This window comes from Puma concolor, chromosome C1 (assembly GCF_028749965.1).
Source record: "Puma concolor isolate L17-30 chromosome C1, mPumCon1.1.hap2, whole genome shotgun sequence".
NCBI classification, from domain to species: Eukaryota; Metazoa; Chordata; class Mammalia; order Carnivora; family Felidae; genus Puma; species Puma concolor.
In genome coordinates, this window is record NC_141674.1 from 81,139,918 (window position 1) to 81,153,983 (window position 14,066).

The 14,066-nt window shown below is 40.4% G+C and overlaps 1 protein-coding gene and 1 non-coding gene across 2 annotated transcripts in view; one reads left to right on the plus strand and one right to left on the minus strand.

The window, feature by feature from the left end:
* ALG14 (ALG14 UDP-N-acetylglucosaminyltransferase subunit) overlaps positions 1 to 14,066 on the minus strand; it is a 102,213-nt gene that overhangs the window by 22,197 nt on the left and 65,950 nt on the right. The window lies entirely within an intron of this gene.
* Positions 10,887 to 10,990, plus strand: LOC112849067 (U6 spliceosomal RNA). Its single transcript, XR_003222516.2, has one exon. It is a non-coding gene; the product is annotated as a U6 spliceosomal RNA (small nuclear RNA).

A 14,066-nucleotide genomic window follows, 5' to 3' on the forward strand; every position in this document is an offset into this window, starting at 1 on the left:
TACAAGGAGAGAGCCTGTCGCAGGGACTGAATTCTTTCTAACCCAGGCAATTTAAGGCAAAAGAAGAATCCAATTAAAAAAACCCCAGAGATAAAGATACAGTCCACAATACAAATAACATCTAGCAACGTATCTAATGAAGTACTTTTGCTAGATCTGTGTTTGAAAAAAAAACAAAACAAAACTGGGTAGACATAATTATGCAAGAGTGAGGAGAGTTTATAACATCTTCACATTCTCGAAAGCATGTGGCCCCCAAATGTCCCTAACAGAGTGATTTCTTTTTCTGCCTTCCTTTCTCCTCTTCTCTCTTTGCAGTCAGTGCAGGCAAATCACTGTGTTATGCCAGACCCTGCAGCTCTGGCTGGGCAGGGGGTTCCTTCTCCAGCTCCCTCCTGGGGGAGTGGTCCACCCCTTTTATTGGCCAACTCCATCTTTCTTTTGGCTCCAACTGTCTTCCTAGGCTGGATCCCCCATTTTAACCCTCTAATCCTGCTGGGAAAGGGCCTCTGGTAGGACTACCATTTGAAATCCTGTAATTTTAAAAAACAGTCTTTTTATCTGATACAACTCTCTTTCCCCCTCTCACCCAAACCTTGCCAATTCTGTTCCTAAACCCTCTTCAATGTGGCCCTGCCCTTGATCTCCACTACCTGAGGTGAGCCTCTCACCTGACTCACTCAGAGCCTCCCACCTGTTTTCCCGGGCTCGCTTCCTCCTGCTCCTCCACTCCACTCTCTGAGTGCTGCTGCATGACTTCTTCCTAAAATACAAACCTGATCGTGTTGTCAGTTATCGTCAACAGACTCCTGCTTTATGTTCCTGCTGAACATAAAGTCCAAATGCCCTGAAAGATCTTTCCCGAAACTCCTTAGCTTCGTCATTGTGGTTTCAAGGCTCACCTCAATTATTTTCTATGGTAAAAGAGAAACACACGAGTATCATTGAAGTTAATATAACAACAATAAATGTGAGGAATCAAGACATATATTTCACAAATAATAATACCTGTTTGTGACTACATATTGTACTTTTTTTTAAAAAAAATTTTTTTTTTCAACGTTTTTATTTATTTATGGGACAGACAGAGACAGAGCATGAACGGGGGAGGGGCAGAGAGAGAGGGAGACACAGAATCGGAAACAGGCTCCAGGCTCTGAGCCATCAGCCCAGAGCCTGACGCGGGGCTCAAACTCACCGACCGTGAGATCGTGACCTGGCTGAAGTCGGACGCTTAACCGACTGCGCCACCCAGGCGCCCCTACATATTGTACTTTAGTGACCCTTCAGGTACAACCGGTTTTGTAGTTCTAAAGTAGACTTAATTGTTCTAAATGCTTTCTTTGTCCAAATTAATGAGTTTTTCTAAAACACATAAGCCAGGATTAGAAAAGATTTGGCCAGTGTGCGTATTGGAAATCAAAACTTTAGGACCGGTATTTCCACTTCCTATTTTTTTTTTTTTTTTTAACGGGGGATGAGGAGGGGAGAAATGACCAAATTAGGGCTCAGAAAGAGAAGAGAGAGAGGGCAACAAAGACGTATCTGATTCCTGAATGACCATTTGTACTCCAGGCTGGTCCTGACCAAAGCAGGACAGTTTACAGGGACTCATATTATTTGTAAATAGTATCTCATGTCATTCTAGTCCCCATGGCCACAGTAAGAGATGGGTATGATTGTCTGTATTCTACAGGTGAAGAAACACAGCAGCAATATTAATTTTGCTTACTATGGCAATCACTGATTAAGTGTAATGCTTACAGTTAAGAGGGAAAACTCACCCCTCCTGTTTCCCTGGATGGGAGAGTAAAGTGTCTTTTTCTCAGCCTTCTCACTCAACCCTTCCCTGGGGAGGAGGACTGCCAGGCTTGCCTGAGCAGTGAGTTTAGGAGAACAGACTAAGAATGCTCAGCCCTGCCAAGCCCATGGGCCTTTTCACTCTCTTCCTTCTAGCCCTTCTTCCACACCCACCCTCTACACTGGCTTGTGTGCTGGGTAGAGAAGAGAGGCAGGCCTGCAGTCTAATTCAGGGGAGAAGATTAGTAAACCTAGGGTGGCTGCACATCAAAGCCACACCCTCCAATCTGGCTTTCATCACTCGATAAAGCTAATATTTTCCTCTCTAGGTCTTATTTCTCAATTGGTTATGAACATAAAAGGGGAAGACAGAGGGCTATTAACTGGCTCCCTAAAAACTAAACAAGGTACATCATAGGTGCTCAATAAATATCTGTTAAATGCATGAATGAATTTGCCCAAGGCCACAAAAATAATAAGCGAAAGAACAGAAACTTCAATCTATGTCTGACAGAAAAGCCCATGGTTTCTTAAAATTCCACTTTAGTGCTTCTCATCGAATGTTCTATTTCCAGGTTCCGATTCATGCTTCTGCATGGCGGCCAGGAAACTGGAAGCCCTGGCATCCGCTGGCGTAAAAACACATGTATGCCTAACAATTTGGCGGGTAATCCATTCGTCTACAAGAGTGGTTACGGGTGGGTTCAGCATGTCTGCTTGTTCTCAGCTGTATCGTGGGCCACTACTGAGGGAGCCCTGTAGGTACATGAGATGGACCTAGAAGACACGGAGAAGTAGAGAAGGTGGCACCAGCAGTGTGGAACAGACAGGGACGGGAGAGACAGGCAGCCGGGCAAGAAGCAGCAAGTGCAAAAAAGGGGCAGGGCAAGGAACTGGGGACCAAGAGAGAACAAAGGCCCAACAGGGCTCTGGGGGTTTGCGGGAATGGGGAGGAGGCAGGCGAAGGAAGAAGGATCATGAAAATCCCAGCAGAACAAAAGGCCACAGACACAGGAGATAAAAATATGTCCAAACAAAGAACACGAAGGGGAGATGGATACAAGAACAGGAGTAAATCACAGGCTATGAAAATAGCCACAAACTGATTTTCCATTTCATGTCAAGATGATGAAAAGTGAGAGCTAATCTGTGTGCCAGTAGCCTTCAGGAACTAAGAAATAAAACACCCAGGTTGAAAATAGTTTGGGGAGCCAGAAGATGACAAGATTCCTCCTGCAGGCAAAAGTGAAATTAAAGTAATGACAGCATCCCCTACCCCTTTCCCCTACCTTCCCGTCCCCCTCCAGTCACAAAAGAGTGGGGAGCTGTCTGGCTGGCAACCATGTATGATCTCAGCGGGGACCCTGTTCAGGCTGAGCTAATATAGTTGCTTTTTAAGAGTATCTGGTAGAATTCAGGATTGTGTGTTCACAAACACCATATAAAAACAGGGTCGTCTTTGCCTTCCAAGCAGTTTTTTTCGCTCCGTTTAAAGGCCGGGCTGAGTCTTTTTTTCCCCTGGCTGGAGTGGCACACAAAGAATTCTCTGACACGCTGCACCCACTGCAGATGAAAGCGCTTAAGTGTGAGTGAAAGCAACAATGTTTAGAGTGACATTTACTAGCTGCAAACAGTGAAATCAGAGAGCTTCAGTTCTCGGAGATTAAATGTCAGGCTTTAAACATTTAGCAGAGTATTAGCTATGGAAGTTTTTAAAATTTAGGATTTAGCTTTAGACTGCAAGCAGGACTTGAGACAGAGAAAAGAAAGTCTTCTTAAAGCAAGGAAACAATTGAGCCATAAGCTGAATACGACTATGTATTTTTAACTGAAGGTGAGACAGCCGCAGGGCAGTTACTGAGTTCAGCTCACCAAACCAGTGGTGCTGGCTGTTCTTTACTGTTCCAGATTAGTATGAGGAAGTGGACGTTCCCTGCACTTCACATTTCGGAAGACATAAGCCAAAGGTCTAAAACACGGGAGTTTGTAGGCATATAGTTTTTCCACAGCAGATATGGACTTTACAAGCCCAGGAGTTTTCACATTACTGTTTCAGAATGAATGCTTTTTAATGCATCTAAAAAGGTTAGGAAAATAGATCACTTAAAAATATTTTTTTCCAAGGTTAACTTTATTGGTGACAAAATTGGCTATAACTGCCAAATAGAACATCCGCTTTTGTGACTAATAAAATCTCAAATTTGACAATAGTAGCAATTCTTTCTTTCCTTCATTCAAAATGGCTGATAAGCAATTTCTCTACGATGCTTATTTGGGGTGCTGGGCAGATACAAAGCCCATGATAATGGTTAACATTTCAAGCTTTATTTTAAACACTTTATAAGCATTACATTATCCCCACTTTACAGATAAGAAAACTGGGGCTTCGGGGCGCCTGGGTGGCGCAGTCGGTTAAGCGTCCGACTTCAGCCAGGTCACGATCTCGCGGTCCGTGAGTTCGAGCCCCGTGTCAGGCTCTGGGCTGATGGCTCGGAGCCTGGAGCCTGTTTCCGATTCTGTGTCTCCCTCTCTCTCTGCCCCTTCCCCGTTCATGCTCTGTCTCTCTCTGTCCCAAAAATAAATAAACGTTGAAAAAAAAAAAAAAGAAAAAAAAAGAAAACTGGGGCTTCAAGAGATTAACGACTTTGCCCAAGACCACAGGACTGCTAAATCAGGTGGCATTCAAACTCTAGCCACTGTCTCCCAAGCCTGAGCACTTAGCTTCCACCCCAGGAACTCTCAGTCTGGCAGAGACCACGGGCATGTGGACAAATAAAGTTTAATGCAAGAAAGCCACAACAAGATATGAACAGAGACACAGATTCTGTCTCAGGTCTGAGAGCTGAGGAGACACAGGACGTAGAGTTTTTCTAGGTGAAAAAGGTAACGTTGTTTCAGGCATAGGAAACTACGCTCCCAAAGCATGGAGGGCTTGGCATGTGTGTGGAGGCGCCAGAGTTCACCGTGTATTTGACCCGGCAAGTATGGGAATGGGAAACAAGGAGATTACAAGAGGCCGAGTGGAGACATAGAGGGAGGCTGGAGTGGGGGAAATAGAGGCCACCAGAGTTAGGAAGGGCAGAAGCAAAATGATCTGGCAACTGGCTGGATGTGCACAGGGAGAGAGAGGAATCTATAGTGGCTAGCATTTTAGACTGCTGTAAAGACTGACAACGATGGAGGTAAGACAGGTTGGGAGTGGGAGTAAAGAAGAGGAAGAGGACACTTCAGTTCAGTTTTAGAAAAGCTGAGTTACAGACACTTGAGGGATACCTGGGTATCTGCTCTACTGCAACTTTACAAACACTGAGCGCCTTTTGTACCAAGTACTAAGGAGGCCACAAGAGAACAAAACTGGGTCTTGCCTTCCCGGAGTTTTCGTACCATGTGGTCTTATTCTTAATGGTGGCAATGTGTCGGGCAACTAATAGGATAGTTTCTGGTTGTGATAGTGACCTGGGTGGGGGGGGGGGGTGGTGATACTATTTGTGCTTAGCAGACAAGTGCCACAGATACAGACATTCTGTGATATTTGGGACAAATATCTGGGATATTTGTTTAACAAAACAAAGCACTATCTTATATCCCACTGGATGTCCATATAGGTGATAAGTATTTGAGCTCATACCCTAATCGTCTTTCACATAGAAGGACAAAAAAAATTTTTTTTGCAAGTTTCATATACACATTGAATTTTCCCAACTAGAAGTACCATGAGAATTGAGCAAAGACTATATACATTGCTTTGTTTCCCAAGAGCTAGCTGTTCACTATTTAAGAAAATTACAACAAGAATTGGAGGAGTTGAAAAAGTTCTGGAGATGGAGAGCAGTGATAGTTGCACAATAACATGCATGTACTTAATTCCACAGAATTGTCTACTTGAAAATGGTTAAAATGGTCAATTTTATGTTATATATATTTTAAAAGAAAAAAGTTACAAGTTAAGAAAGAAAAAAGATAATTACACGGCAGGCAGCAAACCCACTGTTTTCGAGCTACCATATGATACATTGTATCAGTCTGCACTGCAGCTGCCCTAATCATGCAGACTCCACATTCTCATCTACCTCCTTGACTGCATCTCCTGGTGTGGTCATGCCTGGAGATACTATAAAACATGTAATGTGATGACAAATCGCTTGCTTTTTATTTCTCCTTTTTATTACAGCTAGGGCATTACATTGCATTTTTGGAATTCTGTGATACAGGAGAGGATTATATTAACTATGAATTTCAGTTCAGCATAGGAAGGGGCATGTTACAGAGTATGTGTTAGGTAAAGGATACATTATGTCGAAAGGTTGAGAACCCTATTGAGAGACAGACATATGTAAGTGCAACTAAAACACAAGGCAACCATGGAAATACCTCAGAGAGGAAAAAGTATAAAGGGAGAACAAGGGAAAGAGATGTTATTGGCCATGGGGGATCTGGAAAGATCCGTGGAGTAAGGAAAATGTGAGCAGGCACTGACGGATGTCCTCTGTTAGAAGAACTACACAGATGTGGGGCTTGGGACCTGATGCCTCCAATGATGACCATTCCTTTTGGCATGACTTTGATTTTTATCAAGTTCTTTTTGATGTTCTTCCTGTTTCTCCCCTGCAGTGGCCCTTGTTCTGGGAAGTTCTAGTAGGTAGAGAATGATAAATCTCTAGCCCATGTAGTATCTTTTCCAGAATCTAAAAACTGTGGTCTCTTTAATAGTCTCTGGTTAATCTCTTCTTCAAGCTAATCTCCTTACTTCCTCCAACTGTTTCTCTTATAACTTGGTTTCATATTCCCTCGCCATCTGGGTCATTTTCCTCTGAACATGTTCCCATTTGTCAGCGGCCCTTTAAAAGTGTGGTACCTAGCATTAAATGTGATTTCCAGAGCTGAAATATGGAACTGTATTTCCTAATATCCCAAAAAGGGGGAAGTGTTATCGCTCCACACAGTGAGATCAGGATGGAGAAGGGAGCAGGGGAGGACCTATCTTAATCATCACTGTACTGCCAATATTGAAAACTTTTTCTTTTTTGTTTAAGCAAGTTAAATCTGAATTTTTAAAAAAAAATTTATTTAGTTTTGAGAGGCAGAGAGAGACAGAGCACAAGTGGGGAAGGGGCAGAAAGAGAGGGAGACAAGGAATCTGAAGCAGGCTCCAGGCTCTGAGCTGTCAACACAGAGCCCGACGCGGGCTCGAACTCACAAACTGTGACATCATGACCCGAGCTGAAGTTGGACGCTTAACCGACTGAGCCACCCAGGTGCCCCTAAACTTGCAACTACAGTTCTGATTTCTGTGTCTTTTATTCATAGTTTTTGTTTTGAGGATTAAATGAAAATGTGGGTCTTATTAAAAGACACTAACAATTATTTTTTTTTAATGCTTATTTATTTTGAGAGGGAGGGAGGGAGGGAGAGTCTGAGTGTGCATGTGCAGGGGAGGGGCAGAGAGAGAGGGAGAGAGAGAATCCCAAGCAGGCTCTGTGCTGTCAGTGCTGAGCCTAACACAGGGCTCGATCCCACAAACCATGAGATCATGACCTGAGCCAACATCAAGTCACGTGCCTAACCAACTGAGCCACCCAGGTGCCCCAACACTAGCAATTATTTTTATTTGCTGCTAGGATGTGCATACTGCCATTGTATAGTAATTTCTTATCTGAAGACTTAACAGATTGGGCCCTGCCCACGTCCCAAGTCAATCTAACCAAGACTGGCAGGTACACCACCTTTTCTAGGGGGTTGGTCCATAAAGTGGAGTTAGTATTTCTGCCTTAAGGACGGATGTGATGTGTGTGTTGAAAGCCCCTGAATTCCTGTGTCCAGTGAACCTCTGCTTGAGCCCCACCATATGGATAATTTCACCTAGGCTCCTTATTTTTTCATCTCATTTTGGTCTGAGACTGAAACCCTGCAGTAACCTCACTGGCACCTGACAACAGGCTGTCCCCTGGGGCTGAAACAGTCCCAGTTCATCTCCCTATTCTGATGCTACAGACACTTGAACCACAGTGACACCATCCATTGGTCTGAAACTTTGGAAGCCATGTCTACAAAGACATCACTGAGGCATAAATACTAGCTTGCTATCCACCATGAATTCACTGCCCTCGAATGACTGACCAAGGAATAGGGGACAGATTAGCCTCAGAAGTCTAAGCACTCTATGTCATTTCTACTGGCCACCCAAGTTCCAACATGCTTTTGCAGCTGAACAAGACGAGCTTGAAGGTAAACCAGGAGAGCAGGTCTGTTAGCTGATGTATCCCACCCCCTTAGAACAGTGCTTAGCATGTAACAGATGCTTAGATATGGTAGACATCTATCTTTGTTTTGCCCAGCATTCCTTTTTTTGAGAACTGCTTTTTCCCTACTCCACATTATTCTGATGGGGCTCCCAATCATGAGACTGAACAAGGTAGGAAATCATGTCATAAATCTGGAGCTCATTAATCTCCATGTCCCTAGTCCCTAGATTCCCTGCAGTTAAGCAGATATCTGCACTCCTTACTTCTGGAGAATCTGAGTCATGATGTGAAGAGGGCTGATGAATGTAGGTGGGTACATTCTGCAAGTACATCATTCAGAGACTAAACTTTATATGAATGCTCATCATGAAACCCAAGCCAACAAGGTAATACCAGTACCAGAATTTATCTTATTCACATTCAAATAAATTGGAGATAAAACTTTTTCAAAGTTCTGATAGATGGAATACAGTTTTTATAATGTCAGCTTTTCTGTTTCCTCAGAAAAAATTTTAATCTGTGAAATATGAAAAAAATACATATTGGATTAAAATAATCCAACAAATTGGGGGGGCGACAGGAAAAGTTATGGTTTGCTTAAGGCTTTTTAAAAACTGTGGTAAAAATATATAACATAAAATTTACCCTCTTACCCATTTTTAAGTGCACAGTTCATTGGTGTTAAGTATATTTACAATGCTGTGCAACTATCACCACTACCTCCCTCCAGAACTTTTTTATCATACCCAACGAAAACTCTGTACTCAAAAATTCGCCTTTCCGCCGCTCTTCCTAGCTCCAGGTAACTGCTGTTCTTTCTGTCTCTATGAATTTGCCTATTCTAGGCAAATTAACTAGAATTATGACTGCATCACATTAGAATTATAAGTTATACAATATTTTCTCCTTTTGTCTGGCTTATGTCATTTAGCACACATTTTCAAGGTTTATCGATATTGTGGCATGTATTAGAATTTCATTCCTCTTTAGGGCTAAATAATACTCCATTATTTGTATGTACCACATTCTATTATCCACTTATCTGTTGACAGACACTTGGGTTGTTTTTATCTTTTGGCTATTGTGCTATGAACACTGGGGTACAAGTATCTGGTTGAGTCCCTGCTTTCAATTATCTTGGGTATACCTAGAAGTGAAATTGGGTGGATCATGCAGTAATTCTATGCTTAACATTTTGAGGAATCTCTATAAAGCTTTTCAAAATGACTTATGAAGTAAAAATTTATTAACTTAGGAACTATATAAGCAATAAGTTATTCTTCACCTAATAATTCACGTATCATTACTGGAGACAGAAAGAGTGCTGTATTAAATAGAACAGAAGATACATCATTTCCCTGTAGTAAAGGAGGGAACAGGAATTTCCAAGTAGCTACAAGTCCCCACAAAAGTAAGAAGTCACAATAACTGCAACTTGCTAAAATGTAAACACCAGGATCTTTACACACATGAAATATAGTCTTAATAAAACTTAAAACTTTTATTCCTAAATTGTGTAAGAATAAACCCCAGGATGTGATCATACAACTGGTCTCTTCTGTATGCAAAATAATTGATCAGTACCTATCTAAAGTGCAAAGGTTATGAAAGATAATGAAAGACTGAAGAAAGTAGGGAACTAAGGAGCTCTGATATTGGATCTGGAACAGAAAAAGGACAATGGTGAAAAAACTGGTAAAATCCAAATAAAGACTGTTAGCTAACAGTACTGTATACCAGTGTTAATATCGTCATTGTGATAACTATACTATGGTTACATAAGGTGCTAACCCTAGTGGAAGCTGGATGAATGATATATAGGAATTCTCTACCATTTCTGCAACTTTTGTGTGAATTTTAAGTGATTCCAAAATAAACACTAAAAAGAATTATAATCTCTGGACTTTAGTGGGCACCTGAAATTGTTAAGCCAAATAATCAGAAATAGCAATAATAAATTTGAAGTTGTAAGCCTCTTCCTTGAAAAGAGGCTTCAACATTCACGAAGAGGAGAAAAGACAGTAATTTTATAGCTAGTGCCTCCCATAACCAATTTTCTCTTGCACCCTATTGCCATCTTGGCCTTACATTTCTTCCTTCTAGATCCATCCTCCTAACCCTTTTAACTCAGACTTTATATAAGAAGGCTCTCCCAACATTTATATCTTCTTTAAAAAAATTTTTTTAACATTTATTTATTATTGAGAGACAGAGAGAGACAGAGCATAAGCATGGGGGGGCAGAGAGAGAGGAGGAGACACAGAATCCGAAACAGGCTCCAGGCTCTGAGCTGTCGGCACAGAGCCTGATGCGGGGCTCAAACCCAAAAACCGCAAGATCATGACCTGGGCCGAAGTCAGATGCTTAACTGACTGAGCCACCCAGGCGCCCCGAACATTTATATCTTCTTAACCATCCCTTTCAACTGTTGCCAAATCAATGTTTACAGTCCAGATTGTTCTCTGAGCTTTGACAGTACACCCACTGGCCTACTGGACATCCCCACTTCCAAAGGCCGCTGAAATTCATCATGTATCTAAAGCTAATCCTTCATTTCACTCACTTACCCAAGTCAGAAATGTAGGACTCAGCTTAGACTTGTCCTCAATCATCCGCATCCCTACTCCTATGAGCAGACAGACCATCCTACCATGGTCTATACTGTAGTATAACATTCAATATCTTCCATTCGCTCAAGTATAAAGTTGAAATCCAGCCATCTTTATCATTGATAGACACAGTGAATTTGTACCCAAAAAGCCAAAAGAGATTGTAGAAAGCAGTACTTATAAACTCAGAACATTTTCAATGTTGAAAACACATTTTTTTTTCTTGAAGGAGAAAGTACTTGCTTTGAAAGCACATATGCCCGAATTGGAATGATACAGAGATTAGCATGGCCCTTGTGTAAGAGTGACATGCAAATTTATGAAGTACACTTTTTTTTTTTTAATAAAAGAGAGAGTGAGCGCAAGTGATAGAGAGAGAGGCACTCTTAAGCAGGCTCCACGCTCAGAGCAGAGCCCAATGTGGGGCTCGATCCCATGACCCTGAGATCATGATCTGAGCCGAAATCAAGAGTTGGACACTTAACTGACTGAGACACCCAGATGTCCCTGAAGTATACCATATTTTTAAGAAATTATACCAATTTTCCACAATCTCTGTCAGAGGACAGAAATAGAAGGAATACTTCCTAACTTATTCTAGGACACCATAATTATCGTAATACTAAAACCAGACTACGACATTACAGGAAAAGAAAACTACAGACCAGTATCTCTCATGAAGATAGATGCAAAAATCCTCAATAAAAATATTAGCAAATCAAATCCAACAATGTTTAAAAATAATTATACACCATAATCGAGTGGGATTTATCCCATGTATGTAAGGTGGTTTCAACATTCGAAAATCAACTGATGTAATGTATCACATCAACAGGCTAAAGAAGAAATATCACATGATAATATCAATAGATGGAGAAAAAGCATTTGACAAAATCCAATACCCATTTGTGATAAAAGCTCTTAGTAAAGTAGGAAGAGATGTAAACTTCCTCAATTTGATAAAGAATATTTCTAGAAAACCTACAGCTAACATACTTAATGGTGAGAAGCTTTCCCACTAAGATTAGGAACAAAGCAGGGATGTCCCCTTTCATCACTCTATTTCAACATTGTACTAGAAGTCCTAGCCAACGTAATAAGATAAAGAAATAAAAGATGTACTGATTAAGAAGGAAGGAATAAAACTGTTTTTGTTTGTAGATGGCATGATCATCTATGTAGAATATCTGAAAGAACTGACCAAAAAATTCCCAGAATAAGTGATTATAGCAAGGTTATAGAATATAAAGTTAATACATAAAAAGTTAATCACTTTCCTACTAAACATTGACTTTAGAAGTTAAAAACATATTACCATTTACATTAGCACCCTAAACAATGAAATACTTAGGTAAAAATCTAACAAAATATGTTCAGATCTGTCTATATGAAGAAAACTATGAAACTCAGATGAAAAAAATCAAAGAACTAAATAAATAGAGAGATACTCTACGTTTGTGTATAGGAAAACTCAATATTGTCAAGATGTCAGTTCTTCTCAATTTGATCTACAGATTCAAAGTAATCCCACTCAAAATCTCAGCAAGTTATCTTATGGATTTCAACAAACTGATTTTAAAGTTTGAATAGAGAGGCAAAAGACAGAGACTAGCCAACACAACACTGAAGAAGAACAAAGTTGGAGGACTAACACTATTCAACTTCAAGACTAACTATAAAGCTACACAATCAAGACAGTGTGGTATTGGTGAAAGAAGAGATACATAGATTAAAAGAATAGAACAGACAGGGGTGCCTGGGTGGCTCAGTCAGTTGGGCAGCCAACTTTGGCTCAGGTCATGATCTCATGGTTCATGGGTTCGAGCTCCATGTTGGGCTCTGTGCTGACAGCTCAGAGCCTGGAACCTGCTTCGGATTCTGTGTCTCCCTCTCTCTCTGACCCTCCCCGCTAACGCTCTGTGTGTGTGTGTGTGTGTGTGTCTCTCTCTCAAAAATAAACATAAAAAAAAAAAGAATAGAACAGAGAGCCAGAAATACGATTAATTGACATTTGACAAAAGAACGAAGGCAACACAATGGAGCAAAGACAGCCTTTTCAACAACTGGATATCCTCGTGCAAAAAAGAACTTCGACACAGACCCTACACCTTTCACAAAAACTAACTCAAAATGTATTACAGACCTAAATGTAAAATGCAAAACTATGAAATTCCTAGAAGATAACATAGGAGAAAATCTAGATGACCTTCTTTTCAGAGATAACACCAAAGGCATGATCCATGAGAAAAATAATTGATATGCTGGCCTTCAATAAAATAAAAAATTTCTCTCCTTCAAAAGACATTGTCAAGAGAATGAAAGAACAAGCCACAGACTGGGAGAAAATATTTATAAAAGATGCGTCTAATAAAGGACTGGCACCCAAAATATACCAAAAAAAAAAAAAAAAGTTTTAAAACTTAACAGTAAGAAAATGAGCAACCCAATTAAGAAATAGACCAAAGATATTAACAGGTACTTCATCAAAGAAGATAGACAGATGGCAAACCAGCATATGACAAGATGCTCCACATCATATGTCATTATGGAAATGCAAACTAAAACAACAAAATACCCATAAGAATGGGTACACACCCATAAGAAGTATAAATAAGCAGAGCACAAAAGATGTTTAAGGCAGTAAAACTATCTTGTATGAAATTGCAATGCTAAATACATGTCATTATACATTTGTCAACACCTACAGAATATACAACACCAAGAGTGAAAGATAGTGTTAACTATGGACTGTGGGTGATAATGATGTGCCAGTGTAGGTTCATCGGTGGTAATAAATGTACCACTCTGGTGTGGGATGCCGACAATGGAAGAGGCTATGCGTATACAGTGGCAGAGGGCATATGGGAAATTTCTGTGCCTCCTGCTGAGTTCTGCTGTAAACTTAAAATTGCTCTAAAAAATAAATTAAAAAAGTGAGAGAAAGAAACAAACGAGTATACTAACATTTCTATTAGCCATGTGATCATCTATTTGTGTATTATGGATTAGAAAATACCACAAGGATGAGTTAGTTCTTTTTGCTATTCCTAAGTTCTACAAAGAAAAGAAATTTATCGTTGACTGGAAGGCAAAAAAAATATCAGAATATCATTCCACATTTAGTGAAAGGTTGTACAAATTTGGAAGATAGAATTCCAATTCCAACCAGGCCTAGCAGAAATAAAAACAAGCAAAGTTCTTCATTGTATAAACAATGAAATTGAATAAAGTCAGAGGAATTGTTCTGACCATATATTTAGAATACTTTGTGCTGATCTGGCCACACTATGATCAGAAAGCCAACTCAGAAAAGAATGAGGGATGGTGGGGGCATCTGAATTAGCCTAGAAACCTAAATACCCTAATTACTTCCATATAAAACAGGATTAAGATTCTTTACCATTCCTTATTACTG